Consider the following 19309-nt stretch of genomic DNA (forward strand, 5'->3'; position numbering starts at 1 on the left):
TGAAAATCAGTTCAGTAGTTTTCTAAGATCATCGCAAACGTAAAGTCAGAGGCTGGGGCTGTTTTATAATATATAGTAATAATACATATATATTATGTAGCATAATATACTTGTGTTAATATGTATGTATATGACATAAAGAGTAAAATATCTCTGACACAAAAGTAATAACACTTTTCAAACGCAGCAATGTGTGAGGTATGTGAGAGCACCATAATATACATAGGTACAATAATTTGACATTGTTCATATAGAGAAGATTACCTTTCTTCATTCAGGTGGAACAGTTGTTAATCATAGTGGTAAAAATAATAAAATATGGAAGTATCAGAACTATCATATAACAGATACTATTGGCATTAAAGTATAGTATGCGATGTACATGTTGCTGTTCATGCCTATAGGCAACGTTTATCATTTTGCATCAGGTAGAACGTTAGCTTCTTTGCCATGCTATTTCAGTAACATCTTAAAAATTATAAAAATGAGATGAAGGGCCTTATTAATCTATTCCGAAAAATAAAACTAAAAAAATGACATTTTATAATAGTAATGTTATTTCTTTACTATTAGTGTTTCATCACAGTAAAAGAAACTTCTGAAACTAAAAACGTTACTATCTAACATATTTTATGAATTCATTAGTCGTAATCAGCGGATTTGGTCGCATTACGAGTAATTACTTATTGAAATTTAGTATATGGAAGGGCCTTCTATGTATTTAGGTACTTTTTGAGAAGGATGGTCATTCTGTATACCAAACTTTAGTTTAAATTTTTAAGTAATAAACATCTGAACATCCAAATAAACATTTTTACAATCTTTTATATTTATCATAGTTATTATTCTAATTAGGAAGCATGATTAATATATTTGGGAAACCCCAATAATCAAAAGAAAATGATTGACAATACAATGAAATGGATTATGTACTTACCTTGCTTAATTCCTTTACCTATAATTCGATTCAGCGGATGTGTTTTTAATAATAATAGGTATAGACAAAATATATCTAATTAAAAAAAAAGAAAAATCGTTTTAAAATTAGTTTTATGAAAATTTTTAATTATTCTTTACTTTTTGTGAGTTATGCACAAAAGGGCTTTATTATTATTATTATTTATATTCGGTCTATTTGGATTAAACTGAAATTATCTGAATATAGGATGAATGACATGACCCTGAGTAATGATTGCGTGTAGGCACACAACACACCGTTCTGTTTGCGTAAATGCGGTCCATACTCGTATAAAAAGTGAAGAACACGTATTGTAGATTGGTATTAGTCAGTCTATACTGAATGACGTCCAATGTCCAAATTTGTAAGTCCAACTTCCGCAATCTGACATGTTTCTAAACGGGTTCCCTAATCATGCGTTTCCACAATAGTTTTCTATAGGCGGAAATTATTCGATATTTTCTTGTCAATTTTAATTTATAACATGTTTTATTTTTTTTCTAAAAGTGATTGCCTTGCTTTCTACAGAGCAATTTAGGAATTAACATTTCTATTATGAGTTACTTCTATCTATTGTTACATTTGATTTTGATCAAATTAATCACAATCAAGCAGATGCTAATGTCATAGGGAGACTTTGTATAAAAGTCGTTGGCTGGGGCATCTTTGTCCTATTTGTGTTTCTACCGTGAAGTAGTTGTCTTTGTATGCCTATGTTCCTATGTTATATATATATATATATATATATATATATGTCAGTGTCAGAGGTATAACACTTGAGTCCTCAGGCATGGCAACGTATGGGGGTATCATGTCTATAGGCGACGGTTACCACTTTCCATCAGGTGAGCCGTCAGCTTGTTTGCCATTCTAAATTGCATAAAAAAATGTGGTTTAATTAAAAGTGATGTAACGGGGTTACGGTGTTACTTATTTAAAATTATATTAGGACGATGATTTTCAACTATCTTTATTTTTTTTTGTGCGTATTCTTGGTAGTTTGAGAAAATATAAATTAAGAATTGTTCTAAAAAATCTACCTCAATCGTGGCAAAATCAAATATCTTATTTAAAAAAAATCTGCTATTTTGATTTAAAAGCTAAATTACTAAACCAATTTTGATAAAATTTCTATAGGACCAATCTGAAAATATATCATCTTTCATATAAAGATAATTTTCCGAATCGGTCCAGACGTCTTCAAATAATTGGAAAACATTCACAAAAAATTAAACATTCCGACGAATTGAGAACCGCCTCTTTTTTTGAAGTTGGTTGAAACTAAATTTATCGATTCAGTTAGAAACCTGTACGATGAAATGTCATAGGAAGAATATACCACAGTCTAAAATTACAGATACCTGCATACTGAATTAAGCTGTGCTGGAAATACATAGTCATAATATGCTGGGTTCAATAAAATAATATTATATACCTAAGTAGGTATTAGTAGTTCGTGGTGACTAAATCAACAAATACTTTGCCCACCTTATCTTATTCCAATAGCAACCAAATTTGAAGGGCAATTCAATTGAATCTAATCTATGTCGTCAAAGTGAGCTACATGTTACATGTGACATGCGAAACTTGATAGAATTTTTAAATCTGTGACGTCATATATATCCGCCGGAAATATGGCTGCCTGCATGCGCATGGAGACAACTTCATTTACAATTACAGTCATCATATATTTATAATTAGACACAATAACGAAAAAAAGGACCGAGAAGTAAATATTTTGTTATTAAACAAGGTATTCCTCATAAAGGGAATCAAAATTAAAATTTATTTGATTATATTATCATCATTTCAGTCTTTAATTATTTTTATATGTCATTTTATATAATTTGTAAGAATATATTGTGATAGAAGAAAATGAAGAGGATATTAATAATAACATATTTTGGTTACTATAAGTATTAATATGATTTTATTTAAAAAAAATTGCTGACTTGTCCTACACTCAGGAGAAGATGACTCTTTTTGTTTTACAACATAGGGGGCAAACGAACATGCGGCTCACCTGATGGTAAGTGACTACCGCCGCCCATGATCACCCACAACACCAACGGCATTGCAGGTGTGCTGCCGGCCTTTTAAAAAGGAATATACTCTTTTCTTGAAGGTTATGTTATCGTATCGGTTCGGAAATACTGCTGCTGGAAGTTGATTTCAAAAAATGGTTGTGCGTGGAAGAAAGTGCCTTGAAAAACGTACGGTGGAAGACCGCCACTCGTCCAGATGATTAGGATGAAACTTTAGTTTGTGGCGGTTGTACGGTGGTAAAAATCAACGTTGTCTCGTCACGTGGAATAGCTACATTATAAAGTTATATTTGCTGCTTATATACAATATGTATTATTTTACTTCACTAGGGTTAAACGGTTTACGTTTATACTAAAGTGACCAAGTCTTGATGTGTTCCTTAATGCAAGCGGATGGTATATAATTTTTTTTTAATTGTGTACAGCGGTATCGCATTTATATGTATGTTGAAAAAAATATTATGGAGACGAATCCATGATATTTTTATAAACAAAAAATGGCTTATATTTTTGGACATTAGACTATCTATCTCCTCTCACCGTACTGGTTTCGCTCCAAATTCTTTTCTCCTACATTCTTCACGGCTCTGGAACGCGCTTCCTGATACCATTAAGAGACTGTCGACTAAAACGTGTTTAAAAAAGAAATGTTCATGCTCACTTTTTTACTTTATCCGAGCAGTAAGTCCTTTATATTATTCTCAATTTCGTGTATAATATAGTATATGTTATATATGTGTAAGTATATTTGTTACTTATATATATTCGTTTATATATGTTATTTTATGTATATCAATAATTACTAGTACCGCATTCGAGTATTCTGACACTTCTCTATGGTTGACTGTGAGAGTATGCTTTTAGCATTAAGTCCACATATATGTACTAATGAATAAATAAATAAATATCAAATTATGGATTAAATATTATTATGATTACAACAATTTTCAGGCATGCACGTTTGTTGCATGCATGCATGTTTTAATCGTCTGTCTATCAATAACAACTCATTAGTATTTCTTTACTAGTCATGGGTCTTACCTCATAGAACCGGGATATCCTTGTTGGATGTAGCCAATAAAATACAAATACACGTTATATTCCATCGGTTAAACTTATGTGTAATTTGGTCGGACTTGGTACAGGGTTGTTTTTCGAATTTTCCTCGTATTGGTAAATCGTGCCTTGTTTTCTGGTTTATAATATGTAGATTATGCACCAATATTATATGAATTATTGATAGATATATCTCTTGCAGAACCCCATAGAAACTATGAAATAGCAGGAAAAGAAAAATGCGGCTTTCACATTTTTATGGACGATTATTCTTTTTATAAAAAAAACCTTCCTGTAACTTCAATTGATATTAAAAAAAATTGCCGTTCAACAGTTCTTTAGTTTTACACTTATCATGTAGTGATTCACTTTTATTTATACAGATAGATGTAACTTAATTTTATTTATAAAATTTTCCTGTAGGGACTTTTATGAGAAGTGCCTATCATTTATTGGTACCTACCGTTTCCATCTGTTTAACCACATATCCGTTCGGTATTTTAATATTTAATGTAACTATTTTAATTAGTTTAATAAATGTATGTATTATCTATTATTATATAGCTATGTACGTTAGTTTATAATTTCAGTCTAGTTGTTGTAACAATTCGATAAACAAGTCGGCGTGTAATCCATTTCATGCGTTCCAAACTTTTTACGACAAAGTATTGTTTAAGCATTCATAATGGAACCGCTGACTATATCTCAATATCAAGTAAGTCTTTTATATTTTATCACATCAAAATAACAAAATATTAAAAAAGTAATAGCAAAATATTTATTTTATTCCATGGTCACCACATTGTTGGTCACTACATTTTATTTTATATGCATCTTAGAATGGCAAACAAGTTGACGGCCTATTCTTTTTAAATCAAATTCTTCTTAAATCTAAATTTAAACAGAACTTCAGTTAAATATTTATGTAGATATCATTTGTTTAAATTAATTTATATATTTGCATATTATACAACTACATATTAAACTGTGTTTAGTTTTTAATTCATTCATTGTAATTTTTATTCTATTGTATGTATTCAGTGTATTTTCGTCCCGAGAAATATTTACTTGCTATATATATATATATATATAGACATATATATATATATATATATATATATATATATATATATATATATATATATATAGGTATCTTGAATATGTCATATCGAAGAGAACTCCATTTGGCCAGTTTCATTCATAAAATTGCACATAATAAAAAACCTAAGTATCTATATGAAAAAATTTTTTGGACGAAAGATATACATAGTCGAAATACTAGAAGTAAATTTACAGACAGAATTAAGCTTCCTGCACATAAAACTGTTTTCTTTAGAGGAAGTTTCAGGTTTTCTGCAGCAAAAATCTGGAATGATCTACCACCTCCTTTGCATGTTAATATGTCCCAAATTACTTTAAAAAATAAACTTAAAAAAGTCTTATTGGAGAAACAAATTCAAAACAGTTGAGAAACTGACGCTTCACGTTCTTTTTTTATTTTTTTATGATGCTGTCATTGTGAAGTGCAATAATTTATTCAGAGTTTATTCTTCTCGGTTTTGGTTGTAATTTTTTGTGTATGTGTTGTAATGTATTATGTTTTTTTTTTTTTTTTTTTTATACCACTGAGGTGGCAAACAAGCATACGGCCCACCTGATGGTAAGCGGTTACCGTAGCCTATGAACGCCTGCAATACCAGAAGTATTACGCGCGCGTTGCCGACCCTGAAGAAACCTCTTTACCCCCCTTTTGAAGAACCCCATGCTGTAGTCTCTCGGGAAAACCTCGGCAGGGAGCTCATTCCATAACCTGAGTGTTCGTGGGAGAAAGCATCTCTGAAACCGTGTTGTACGCGACCATTTAGGCTGTAAGGTATGAGGGTGAACTCCCTGCCGATGGCGAGCCGTACGATGATAGAAAGTGGCCGTAGGCATCATATTGAATAATTCCTCTGAGCACAATCCGTTGTATAAGCGGTAGAACACGCAGAGTGAGGCAAAATCTCTCCTAAGACTTAAGGGTTCGATACCGCTTGCAAGCATGGGATCATCGACAATTCTCATAGCTCGTCGTTGCACTGAGTCGAAGGGTTCAAGCTGGTATCTAGGTGCTCCCGCCCATAAGTGACAGCAATACTCCATATGGGGCCGGATTTGCGATTTGTAAAGCATTAATCGCTGATCCGGCGTGAAGTAATGCTTCGCTCTATTGAGCACACCGAGTTTTTTGGATGCCAGCTTCACCTTATCTTCGAGGTGGCCACGGAACTGTACGTCACTAGAGATGTCGACACCAAGGATCCCAATGCTTTTAGAGATGTTAAGAGACGTGCCTTGGAACTGTGGGGCCACAGCAAATGGGGTTTTTTTAGCGGTGAACGCGCAAGCTTGTGTCTTAGAGGGGTTAAATTGGACCAAGTTTTGTCGTCCCCAATCAGAGACTCCAGTTAGTGTTCTCTCGATTTCAGACACAAGCTGTTCACGATTGTTCTCCACGATGGAACGGGAGACATTGGTACGACCCGTATAAAGGGCATCCCCGGTGCTGTCATCCGCATAACAATGAATGCTACCGAGGGTTAACATATCATTAATATGCAGTAGAAACAGCGTTGGGGACAGCACAGAGCCCTGCGGGACGCCAGCGTTAATATCCATGCTATCGGAGCAGCAACCATCTACAACGGTTTTTATATGTCTGCCGGATAAAAAACTGGCGACCCATTTACAGAGGCTGTCGGGAAGTCCATAGTAGGGCAATTTCGATAGAAGACCCCGATGCCAGACCCGGTCAAATGCCTTTGCAATATCAAGACCGACAGCAAGCGCCTCACCTTGACTCTCAATGGCTGATGCCCATCGGTGCGTAAGATATACCAAGAGGTCACCAGTTGAGCGACTATGGCGAAAGCCATATGTATTTGTTGGTAAGCGTGTTGAGTCTCCCATCCGAGAAATAGGTATTAGCGATCCGCACGCATGCTAAAGGTAAAGAAGTTAAGGGGCCGCCTGAAAATCAGCGCTATATAGGTACATCTCACTGGAGCTGTACATATATAGCAATAGCTGAGGCGGCTCCTATTACCAGCAACATTGTTTTTTTTTTCCTTTTTGTTGTTTTAATTTCTTAGTAAAGGTAATAAATGTCATCTATCTATCTATCTATCTATCTATCTATCTATATATATATATATATATATATATATATATAGCAGAATACACCTTTATTACTCAAACCGTATGTTCAAAAAGGTAATAAATAGACATAACGATAAGTATATAATATAGAAATTACGATATAAAAAAGATTAGTTTCCAGAAACCTATCTTTTGAATATTATTTATTTTGTAGATGAATAAACAAACATTAACATGTAAAAACGTGGAGGTAATACCTTGTGCTACATCAATATTTACAGACATAGGATTTGAACATGACCCAACAGAACACAAGTACAGTAGGTACAGATGTCGGTATGAGCGCGTTAACTAGAGTAAGCTTTGAAGTGGATATGTACAATAAATTAAACTCCGCCTGGCCCCGCTACTATGAAAATTCAAAAGATGTACTCTACGGCGAATCGTATATCTAGTATAAAGCTTTGACACCACGAAGTAGTGATGCAGCCGAGATTGATTAAAAATTGTTTAATGCTAAAAAATATTACTGTTAAGATCTCGACTTGTTTTCTCAATTCTCGCTATTCAATCCCGTGTTGTTTACGTTAATCTATTTTGAGTGTGTTTCATCTGATACAAGTCTATAATTCATCTAATAAATTATATTATGTATATATAGGCGCCTACTAGTAACGTTATTGAAAGAAGAACGTAATAATACAACACGACTATTTCGTAAATGGTTACAATACTATTATTTTGATAAAACTTAGTTACTTAATGTATTTGATATATGAAGTAAATAAAAAGTCGCTGTCTGTACATGAATGATATATCAGAAATACTTTTATAAGGGGGCTTTATAAACGTAATAGAACCCAAAATAATGATTTTTAAAATTTTTTGTCTATTTGTCTGTATATTTGTACGTTTGTGCACGCTAATATCAGAAACAGCTTAACTAGCTAGCTAGCTAGCTAGCCTAGCTAGCTAACAGGTTTCGGTTTGCCCAACTTAACATTTAGTATTCGTTTTATTTCAATCAGTTCATAAATAAAAGAAGTTATATCAATCTAAAGAATCGCATATAACATGCTATAAAATAACCGATCAACTGAAACTTTATGAAGGTAGGTTATATATCATATTTTAACTCATAGGATATTTTATATACTGATTCATACAGGCAGCGCCGCGGGAAACAACTAGTATATTATATAAATAGAATTTGCCAACTAACAAACCGCTTGATGGTTTGGTTTAATGTGCATATTTTGGTATAGGTAAATTTGTTAAATGTCATTTTTGGAATAGTAATCTGCATCATTGTATCATTGTACAGGTCGTCATTAATATGGAATTCATGCTGCGCACACCATAAGATTTCAGTGATCGGGCACAGAGTGGTTTCAGAAATATTTGCCATCCGTACAGGTTCAGATTGTGGTACATACGAGTACTAAGGTTTCTCAGAATATCACATCCTGAAATTAAAAACTTACATAAACGAAATAATGTTAAAAATAAAAAAATAAAAATTCTCAGTAGATACTATAACCCTTAAGTAATGATAACTCTATCATAAAAGTAAACACATTTTCCTGGAGTATATATGTAAAAGGCAATGGTATGAAATATTATCTGCGTATACGTTTACGTCAGTGAGAGGCTTTACTCATGGGCCGTGTACATCATCGTGAATAATAAAAAGAAATGGCATTACCATAAAAAATCAAGTTTCTGACGTCATCGGTAGGTACGTCCGTGTCGTGTTGGGGTCGTCAGTTAAATATTTATGTAGATACATACATTATGCACACGACCGATTTCAAATCTTTATTTTCAAAGTAGAAGATATTTATTTATAGAAAAGGCAACAGTATTCCAATTGTACGTTGAACAATACTTAAAACTACAAATATTATTAATGTGAATATATGTTAAACTTAACGGATTTGTATGACGACATTTTACATATAAACCAGCCATATCCCGTATTATGTATGCCATCTATATACACTCGCGGGACATTATTGTAGGATGATAGATGAGGATGAAGCATCATCACGAATTGAACATTAAATTAGCCACGATCTACCTCCACGTGGATTCCATTGGAAACTCCATTGGGAACCACGTGAAGGTAGACCTGATGGTTATATTGTTAGCAATGGGGCAGTTAGATTTAATTAAATATAGTTTGTTACAATTAAACTTTGGAAATTAATGAAAATATAATTAAATTAATAATAATGAATATAATACAGTTTGTTGATGCCCAAAAATAGTACAATTCAAAAATAAATTAATTGATTGAATGTTTCAATTTGTCGCTAATTTTATTTAAAGTATATTTCTGTGATAATTTTAACAAAACTTGATTACCTTTTTATTAAAATTCTATCGAAATAGAAATAAAATTATCCCATACAAGGTTTGCTGTATTGAGAAATTTATGAGAGCTTTAGCTTTCATTCGAGGCTGACCTACTTGTTTATTATTTCACTGAAGTTACTACTGTAGATCCTAATGGCTTTAGTATCATGAAAAAAGAAAATCAAATACATTAGCAATACTTTAGGTATTCCTTTATTTATAGCAATATCTATATTGGAATCGCATTTGTGAGAAAGTGTGGAGCATAATCCCGTTGTAATCCAGCAAGGTGATGTCTATGGCTCAAATATTATATAATTTAGAAGTTATTTTAGGATCGGTATAATATTCTTATATTAGAGTCAGTCATAGGAATGGATGGATGTCTTTTACCCATCTACCAAGTACATCTTTTTCCATTCGTAATCCCACTGATGTAATAATAATACGTTTAAAGGGTGAGATATGGCATGAAATTACAGGTTACAGAGGCATAACATTTTAATCTCCAGGAATGGCAACTCATGAAGACCATCATGGGCGATACAGTAAACTCTGTTGTGTCCATGGTACTGTTCATGTGTATAGGCGACGGGTGCCACTTTCCATCACGTTGACCATCGGCTTGTTTACCATATTAAGTTGCATAAAAAGAAATATTTTCTACTTTGAACATAGTAATTTTACTTTTATATTTTGACCAGTGGACATCGTTGTACCGAATTAAAATGCGATATTGTTTCGTTACGCTTTATTCATGTTTATCAAAATGGAAATAATATTTTATGTGGCTTATCGTTAGTACTCGTATGTTAATATGAATGGGTGTCATAAAGGAATTATGCTATCCATAATACCAGTGCAGTGAGGGATGATAGGTGAGGAAAAAATATGTGTCAGTTGACTCATCGTGATAAATTCAATACTGATTTTCATTGTTCTCACCGAACCCCACAAGGATAGGTTTAAAGAATCAACCCCTATAATTTATCATTAGTTAAGACATTTTAGGGACTAGTAGATTTATTTATTGACGAACATAACAGACGACATGAGGCTGTAACATATCTATGGTCATTTAATGGACCGTCCGAAGTCGTAGTATGATGTTCTTGCGTCGAGAATGACTGAAAATGAACGTTAGTAAGACGAAATTGCTGGTAAATATTTTCACTTATGTCTGTATTAAAAAAATCTGAAGATTTTTTAAATACAAACATAATTATAAATAATTTGACAAGATAATATTATTGAGAAGTTGAAAATAATACCTATACTTATATTATAAAGCTGATGAGTTTGTTTGATTGAACATGCTAATCTCAAGAACTACTAGTTCGAATTTCAAAATTCTTTTAGTTTTGGAAAGCCCATTTATCGAGGAAGGCTATAGGCTATAAAACATCACGCTATGACCAATAGGAGCCGAGCATCAATAAAAATGTTGCAAAACTGGGGAAAATTTATTGCTTTTGAAAGCTTCCGTTGCGTGGCCTGCGTAAAAGGTTAAAGTTACGCAACTATCATGTATGACGGAATTGTTTCTCGTTCCTCCTGGAAACCATTGTGATTAATTTTTGTTTAATTTGTCACAATGGGCCAACTGATTTGCTTTCATTCTCATCTATCATGTTTCACTGGTACTCTGCCAGTGTATACCGATAGCGCAGGCAGGATTATAATGACAATTTCACTCATAAAAAAACCTTTTTAATTAAATTTGTTCTAAAATAATGCATTATTTGCGAAGGCGTTTTTATAAATATGGTGTTAATCCTTATCAAAATAAATACGTTATTCATCACAAGTATTTAATCTTGAACAAAGTTGCCCTTACATCATTTGATTTAAAAGAACATCTAAGGAGATGTAACAGTTTCAAAATAATTTTGCAGCAAAATAATGATCAAGTATCGCGCGCACATTTTTCTTATGTGGAATGATGTGCGTGGTGGGCGGTCTTGTAGGGAGAGGACGCAGTAGCGAGATATACATAACAGACATACAACCAATGATTTTCCTTGTTTCGTTCGCGTGATTTTAAATTAGCACTGTAGGCACCAAATTTTATCAAATTTTGTTCACTGGTTCTCAAGTGGTTCGTGGATAAAATAAAGAAAGTTTTAACGTCTTTAGAATTGTATTATAGGTGCTTATGCTCCACTCTGAACCCTCTCTTTTTCTTATATGACAAAGACAAAGTTGCGCAGGTAATCTAGTTATTTAATAAATTTCGAACTGCATCAGTTCGATATCGACTAATAAAAATCTATCCCTTTTGACATAAAAAAAAATAGGACATTTTCTGATAAATGAACGAAGCACGCGCTCATATGATGTTATGTACTTTCCACGCGTCATCCCGTGGCGTTGATATCGATTGCTGTAACTATACATAGTTATATAGCTCGTAACCGATTTAATCTTGACCATTCGATATACATGAAACTCATACAGGCATTTACAATCATTCGTACGATAAGTCACCTTTGTTAACTTTATTTTTTTTATTTTCATTCTAAAATTATGGACATTAAATGTCTATAATTTTAGAATGAAAATGCGTATACGATGCGAGTAGACAATACTCGTAACTCTAAGATCAACATTTTGGCTTTAAGTGTAAATTAACTGACGTTGATCCAATAGAACTGTCATCTTATTCGAATATTAATTACTCAAATTCTTGGGAAAATCCACCGACGTAAATTAAAAAAAAAAAAAACTGTACCTATTTGTATATTTAGAATTAAAAGTTGTTCTGGTTAAATAGTATAATGAGATTTTGATTGATATAAAGTCGACTTATTATTCTATTCTATTACGAACAAAAATAGTGATTTCATATGTTATTTTTGTTTGTAATATATTAATATTTTTAAATATTATTATATATATATATATATATATATATATATATATATATATATATATATATACTGGCTTTTTGAAAAGTAATACATAAAATATAACGTTTCCCATAACCACTGCAAGTTTTTCTAGTTATCCTCAGTATTTCCTAATCTACTACCAAAAACTTAATACCGCATATGTATAATATAGGTATCTACAATAATGTCAAAATCTGAAAAAACAGAAAACTTAAACAACCCTAATGTCACTTATTTTGTTACATTAGTACAACAAGTGTATGTAAGTAGTTTAGTACGATAAGAGACCCACTTACAATACCAATAGGTAATTACACTAATTCCATTCTTAAATGAATATACAATGAAAATTCATGTTATGCGTAAGATTTTAAATCCCCTATGAATGTGAAATAGTAGTTAGTCAACTGTATAATTAATTAAGTTTTTGAACTACCTTATTTAGTACAAATCTAATAACCTGACACGTATTTCTATTGATATTAAAACTTAATTAAAACTTTCGGTTTAAGGACCTAAATAAAAAATTCTTTCGGTAATTTATTATATATTTTCACTGTCATGTAGTAACAGTTTTTTTTGTACAAAACCCATCTATGTCGAGGTACTGTAAGTGTTTTCTGTGGGGCCTTTCTCTTTAACAGTTTTTATCTCCAACAAAATTATTATACGAGGTTTGTCCGGAAAGTACGTATAAAAGTTTTTTAAAAATTTTATTTTACAATTATTCAGGTAAATCAATTTTATCCCCTTCAAAGTACTCCCCCTGTGACATAATGCACTTGTGCCAACGCCGTTTCCACTGTGAGAAGGCTCCTTGAAAGTCCTCTGGTTGTAGGTTTCTCAGCTGCCCCGTCGTAGCTTTTTTTATCTCATTTATGTCCCCCAAATGCCGCCCCCGAAGTACCAATTTGGTTTTTGGGAACAAGAAGAAGTCACACGGGGCCAAATCCGGCGAATAGGGGGTGTTCGGTCACCGTAATGGAATTTTTACTCAAAAACTCACGGACAACAAGAGAGGTGTGGGCAGGGGCATTGTCGTGGTGAAGAATCCAACGCCCCTCTCGCGCCAATTCTGGACGAACTCGTGCCACACGAGCTTTGAGGCGTCTGAGCACATCGACGTAGAATTTTCCATCAACTCTCTGGCCTGGAGGGACGAATTCTTGATGGACAATCCCCCGAACATCGAAAAAAACAATCAACATTGTCTTGACATTTGAGCGGGATTTTCTTGATTTTTTTGTTCGTGGTTCCCCGGATGTCTTCCACTCTTTGCTTTCACGGCCATTCTTGCCGAGTTTCGAGAGAAACTTGATTACGACGCGCTGCTCTTCAACGGAAGCGGGCTCCATGCCGACGGGGTTTCGTTAAGAGGTAACTTCACAGATGGCGTGACAAGCCAGTTCGCACCGCACGGCGGTCAGACCAGAACTGAAGCATTGTTAGGGACATAAGGAAGGGGTCCTGCGCTTACCTGGCCTCCCCACTCCTCTTTCTCGCATTCCAGAACACTTTTATACGAACTTTCCGGACAGACCTCGTAGTGTTTTCGAACAAATTTACACATTACGTTCATTTACAGCGATGGTAATGTATGTATGAAGTTTGTTTGAAGAAGATTGGTTTACAAAAATAAATATTGGTTGAATGCATTTGTTTTGGGCTATGAATGCTCTTTTGGCATATGTTGAGTTTTCCCTTATTATAGGTCCGTATCTTAAAATTGAGGAAACATGGGTGTGGTAAACCATAGTTATTGTTTTTGGTCTATTATAGCAAGGACAGGATGCCTTAAATACTGTACCGCAAACCATTAAAAAAAAAAGAAAGTTTTGTCTTTATATTAGTAATTTTTTTAATTTTTTAAAGGGAAAATATAAGTAGTAAAACAAATAAAATAGGCCACTATTAGATAAGGCATTAACATACACCAGTTATTAAGTTAGACATTTAAGAAGACATGAAAAATACAACAAAAAAAATTACTTTCACAATGAAAGTAATTTTTTTGCGAGCATTCAAAATTATTTGTATTGTAATTAGCAATAAGATTATAATAATCATTTTTCTTATTTGATTTGCTATCTAATGATAATGGTTATCATTGTTACAGTAAATAAACAACTCTTGCACGTAGTAAGCAAATATCTTGTCAAGAATAACTCGACATCTGTAAACCTCCTACGTCATTACACTACGGCATCAACTTTCGTTTTATTTTGCTTTGCACTTTTTGGTTAAACAGGAAAAATGTTAAATTAATGAGTTGTTAAAGTTTTCGACTTGATTGAGGATTATTTTGACAGCAGGTTATGTTATGATTCACTGGTTCCACTTAGCATTCATGCTTACGCTTGTAACTATTAGGTAATCAATGCTGACGCCTTATCATTTAAGTTTAAATACATTATAATTATGACGAAGAAGGGGCATGACGATTAGATTAGTAAATGCATCACCTAATAATCTTTATTTACATCCTGTACGGAATTCTCCTTATTTCATAGCTACGTAGATATTTATATTATCTAATTATAGTGCATACTTGTAGTAGGGATACTGTTACTGTATAAGGAAGTTTCTCTCTACATGCGACAGCATACTCTTTCAATGGATTCTTAGAAATTTTCGTAAAACGGTCTTGAATTATAAATTATGTGTATTAACACAATAGGTAGCAAATATATCCAACGTTACTGTGCTTATTAGCAAATTAGGTCCCTACAGTTACTGGTCATTTTCAATATGATATATCAAAATGAAGTACTTACATTTAAGTGGATATTTTGAGAAAACATTATTAGTAAATTTCTTAAAATTTCAACCAAATCATAACAACAGATATTAATTCGCTTGCCAAACGTGACAACTACAGGCATACTCCTCTAATAAGGGGGAAAAGGGATTGTTAGCAATGGAGTTTGACAGCCTCATTGCTAGCAATATGCCTATTAGGTCGACCTCCACGTGGTTCCCCCTGGAAACCATCGTGAACATTTCTTGTTGAATTCGGCACGATGGGCTAACTGACCTGCTTCATCCTAACCTATCATCCTTCACTAGTGCCCTGCCGGTGTATACCGCTAGCGCAGGTGGGGTATTGGTGGTGAGGTAGCATTCCATTATCATCCGTTAAAAAAAAACCCTAATAAGGGGAAGCCTATGTTTAGCAGTGGACAGTTAACGGCTGATATGATGATGACGATAATTAGTAAAATGAAATGAAATTAAGATGTATAGCTTGGAAGTTATGCAACAACAATAGAATTGAAATAAACGTATCTGATACGACGTGATTAAATCATCTTCAAAATCAGCCGGTCTCTATTCAAATAGCTGAAAAATCTGGACAACTTAAACTCTTTTAATTTTGCTATCGTAAAACCGAATTAACAATATTTGAAGTAAACATGTTTTTATTTATCTTTACTAAGAAAATGTAATAATATTACATTATCCAGTTTATTTACCTCTACGTCATTCCCATTTGTCTTGCAGACATTTAAATATTCGTCTCGTGATTTGTATGAAGAATGCGAATTGCACTATATAGGAAGTATCTATCCACCTATTCGGGTCGATCCCCTCTAGCCGGCCGCGTTTGGCGTCTCGGTGCCTCGAGAGTGACCCAAATTTTCGCAGTGACGTCATCGAACAGAGACCACTATATGGGTCATAGCGTAGCATGCAACAACAGCACAATACCCAGACAGCTAACAGCGCACTTATCTTCACAGCATCAGTGCTCATGTTATATTATACACAAGCTGTTTCCCGCAGCGTTGCCCGCTTCTAACTATGTAGTTCCCATATATCATGACCATTAGAACTCTTAATTAATCCGGTTTTAAATTGTATTATACACTTAAATGATAATTACGTATCTAATACCTTTATAAAGTTTCAACCAATGGAACTGATAGGTTATTTTATAGCATTTTATATGTGATTCTTTAGATTAATATATTTTTTTTATTTATGAACCGATTGAAATAAAATAAGCACTCAATGTTAAGTGGAGCAAACCACAATGTATTAATGAAAACCGTATTCAAATCGGCTAAGCTGTTTATGAGATTAGCGTACACAAACGTACAAATAGACAAAAATTCTAAAAATTATTGTTATGGGTTTTATTGCGTTCATAAAGCTATAATAGTTTTCTTTTTATATTTTTTTATATTTTATATGTATTGATTGTATATTATTTCCTCATTAAATTATGAATCTATAACTTTGCAGTTGTTATATATTAATAGTTTGTCAAAGGAAAGGATATAATATGTCCTAACTTTTTGATCATTCGATATTCTTTATAAACCTTACTCGATTAGACAACACGAATAAACTAACTAATATACAATAATAATAGATCTTCACAAAATATATGTAAAACCAACCCATGAACCTTATAAAATGCAAAATCGGTGTATTATTGACGAATTTGTGACGTAACATCATATACATACAACGACAAAAAAATACAGAATAATGTTGAAGAAGTATACAGAATTGAAAACTTCTCTTGTAAAGATGTCTAAAATTAATTATATTGTGTATTAAGGTTGTTTATCTAATTTTGACATTATTTATAATACCTATCGAAAGCCTTTACAAATTGATGAAATAGTTATGCCAATACATTAAGGGTTGAATTTTCTCTGTTTCGTACGTACAAATTCATTATCTCCTATTCTCGAGAAAATTTTCGTGGAAATTTTTTTCTCGTAATAAATTGTATTTTTATTTCCCACATTATAACGAAACACATTTTAGAATAAATTCCAGAAACGAACAATTTTTAAGTCTTTATAACAATAACCAGTTAGTAATTGTTTTGTAATATTGTTTTTTTTGGTTCTTTGGTATCTTTTGAACTGAGAAGAAATTATTTTTAGTGCAATTTAAGATTTGCTTATACTCATCTGTTCTGAGAACTACCACTTGAACTTATTTATAATACAAATGTCTATACACTTTCTAGGAGTATAAAATACGTCATTTACTATTATAATATCTATATAAGTGTGTATCGGGAATTTTATGAACTAGTTTTTTTTTTTTACATAAGTTATAAATTACATATTTATCCGAAGAGAATCTTATTCAGGATACTATTTACTTCATTCGATTATTCCGTGCGTTTTTCAGATTCAGCTGAAATGTAGTAACATTATATAGTAACATGGTGACTTGAACTTTTTGACTTTTTTTTTCATTTATTTTAAGAATCAATATTAAATACGGGTACTACATGCTATAAACAGCGAAAAGAAATCTCGCTCATAGTTTTTCTGTCTCTGTCCAATAAAACAACGCAACCCTTTCGAATTTAGATTCATTGAATTTTTTTTCGATAACTAGTTGACTAACAGTAGTATGTTAGTTAGCGTGACCAGATCCTAATCTTGGAACCTAAAGCTCATCCAAATAAAATAAATACTGATGTACAAAAGCATTTTTTCTTAAATAAATACATACAATACAGTATTCAGAATATGTGTATAGCGCATAGTATCAGCTATCTCCACTTGCGGGATGCTAACAATAGTTCAACATTTGAGTGAAATTTTCGATTAAAAGGCCTTTGTTAACTATTTTAAATAGCACTATTGGTAAACTTAAAGTACAAGGACATAACTGACGTCAAACTAAGTGTTAATGTTAATTAAAGTGGAAACGTAATTTTATCGAAGCAAGAACTTAAGTACTAGAGATATTGTGCTTCTGATTAACATTTTTATTTAAGTGTCAACGTTGTTTTCTTAGTTAACTTACTTAGATGACCTGGTGTGCCTATTTTTAACTTATTGACTTTAATATCACAGGATGATAAGATAGAAGAGTTGGAATTTAAGCATAGCTTAGATTTATGGGTTATTTTAAGAACTAGAGTAGTGAACTTTATAATGAGAACTGTTGTTGACATAATGTCCAATCAGAATATGTATGTATATATATATATATATATATATATATATATATATATATATATATATACATAGACCTCCATTAAGGAGGGTTTTGCCAGTAGTCACCACGCTTGGCAGACGGGTTGGCAACCGCAGTTACTCTTTTGGTGATATTTTAAAAAGGACGTTGCTGCCCATCACTCGACTATTAAGTTCTCTTAGTCGCCTCTTACGGCACTCACGGGAAAAGAGGTGACCCATTTTATACTAGGATCCCACTGCAACTATTAAAATAAAAGTATGGTCAATCTAAGCAATTTTATTCACATTCGTTTAACCGTACGAGTTTGACAGAAAACATAAAATGGAAATGTCTTTACAATTTTTTACCTTTATAATATAATAACACAGAGTTCTTTATACTGTAATAATAGGTATCTAGAAGGATTATTGATTGTTGTTAAACAGCCTGTGCTATTCCAATGAGGGTCAAAAGCCTTTTGATTCGTAAATAGCTCATTCGAGTTTTATTTTTGGTAGCACCACTTACGTGTCTGCAAATGGAATACTCTTTTATTAACCTGCTACTTGTATAGAGTACAGCGGAAAAATTAGAATTTTTTTTTTATCTATCATTAACACGTTATTAAAGATATTTAGAAGCCTATTTTTGTTATTGATCATTATATAATTAAAAAATTCCGATGTACTAAATAAGGTAATAAATATTAAAATATAACTATGTAAGTAGGTGAGCGCCAAAATGATAATTTCAATTATATAAATAAAAAATCTAATTTTAAATCCGAATTGCTTATATTAAAGTAATCAAATTATAAATATAGTTGTGAGAGACTGGTGCCTGAGATAGGTATAAGAATACCTGTATTACAGGTCACCAGGGCCTCACTCCGCAATTAAAAATAATACGCGCATTTTATATTGTTC

The 19309-nt window shown here is 32.6% G+C and overlaps 1 protein-coding gene across 1 annotated transcript in view; it reads left to right on the forward strand.

The window, feature by feature from the left end:
• Window positions 1-19309, forward strand: part of LOC113518086 (C-Maf-inducing protein-like) — a 46727-nt gene that overhangs the window by 3217 nt on the left and 24201 nt on the right. The window lies entirely within an intron of this gene.

Source organism: Galleria mellonella, unplaced genomic scaffold (assembly GCF_026898425.1).
Source record: "Galleria mellonella isolate WM207_F2 unplaced genomic scaffold, CSIRO_AGI_GalMel_v1 utg132, whole genome shotgun sequence".
Classification (NCBI taxonomy): Eukaryota; Metazoa; Arthropoda; class Insecta; order Lepidoptera; family Pyralidae; genus Galleria; species Galleria mellonella.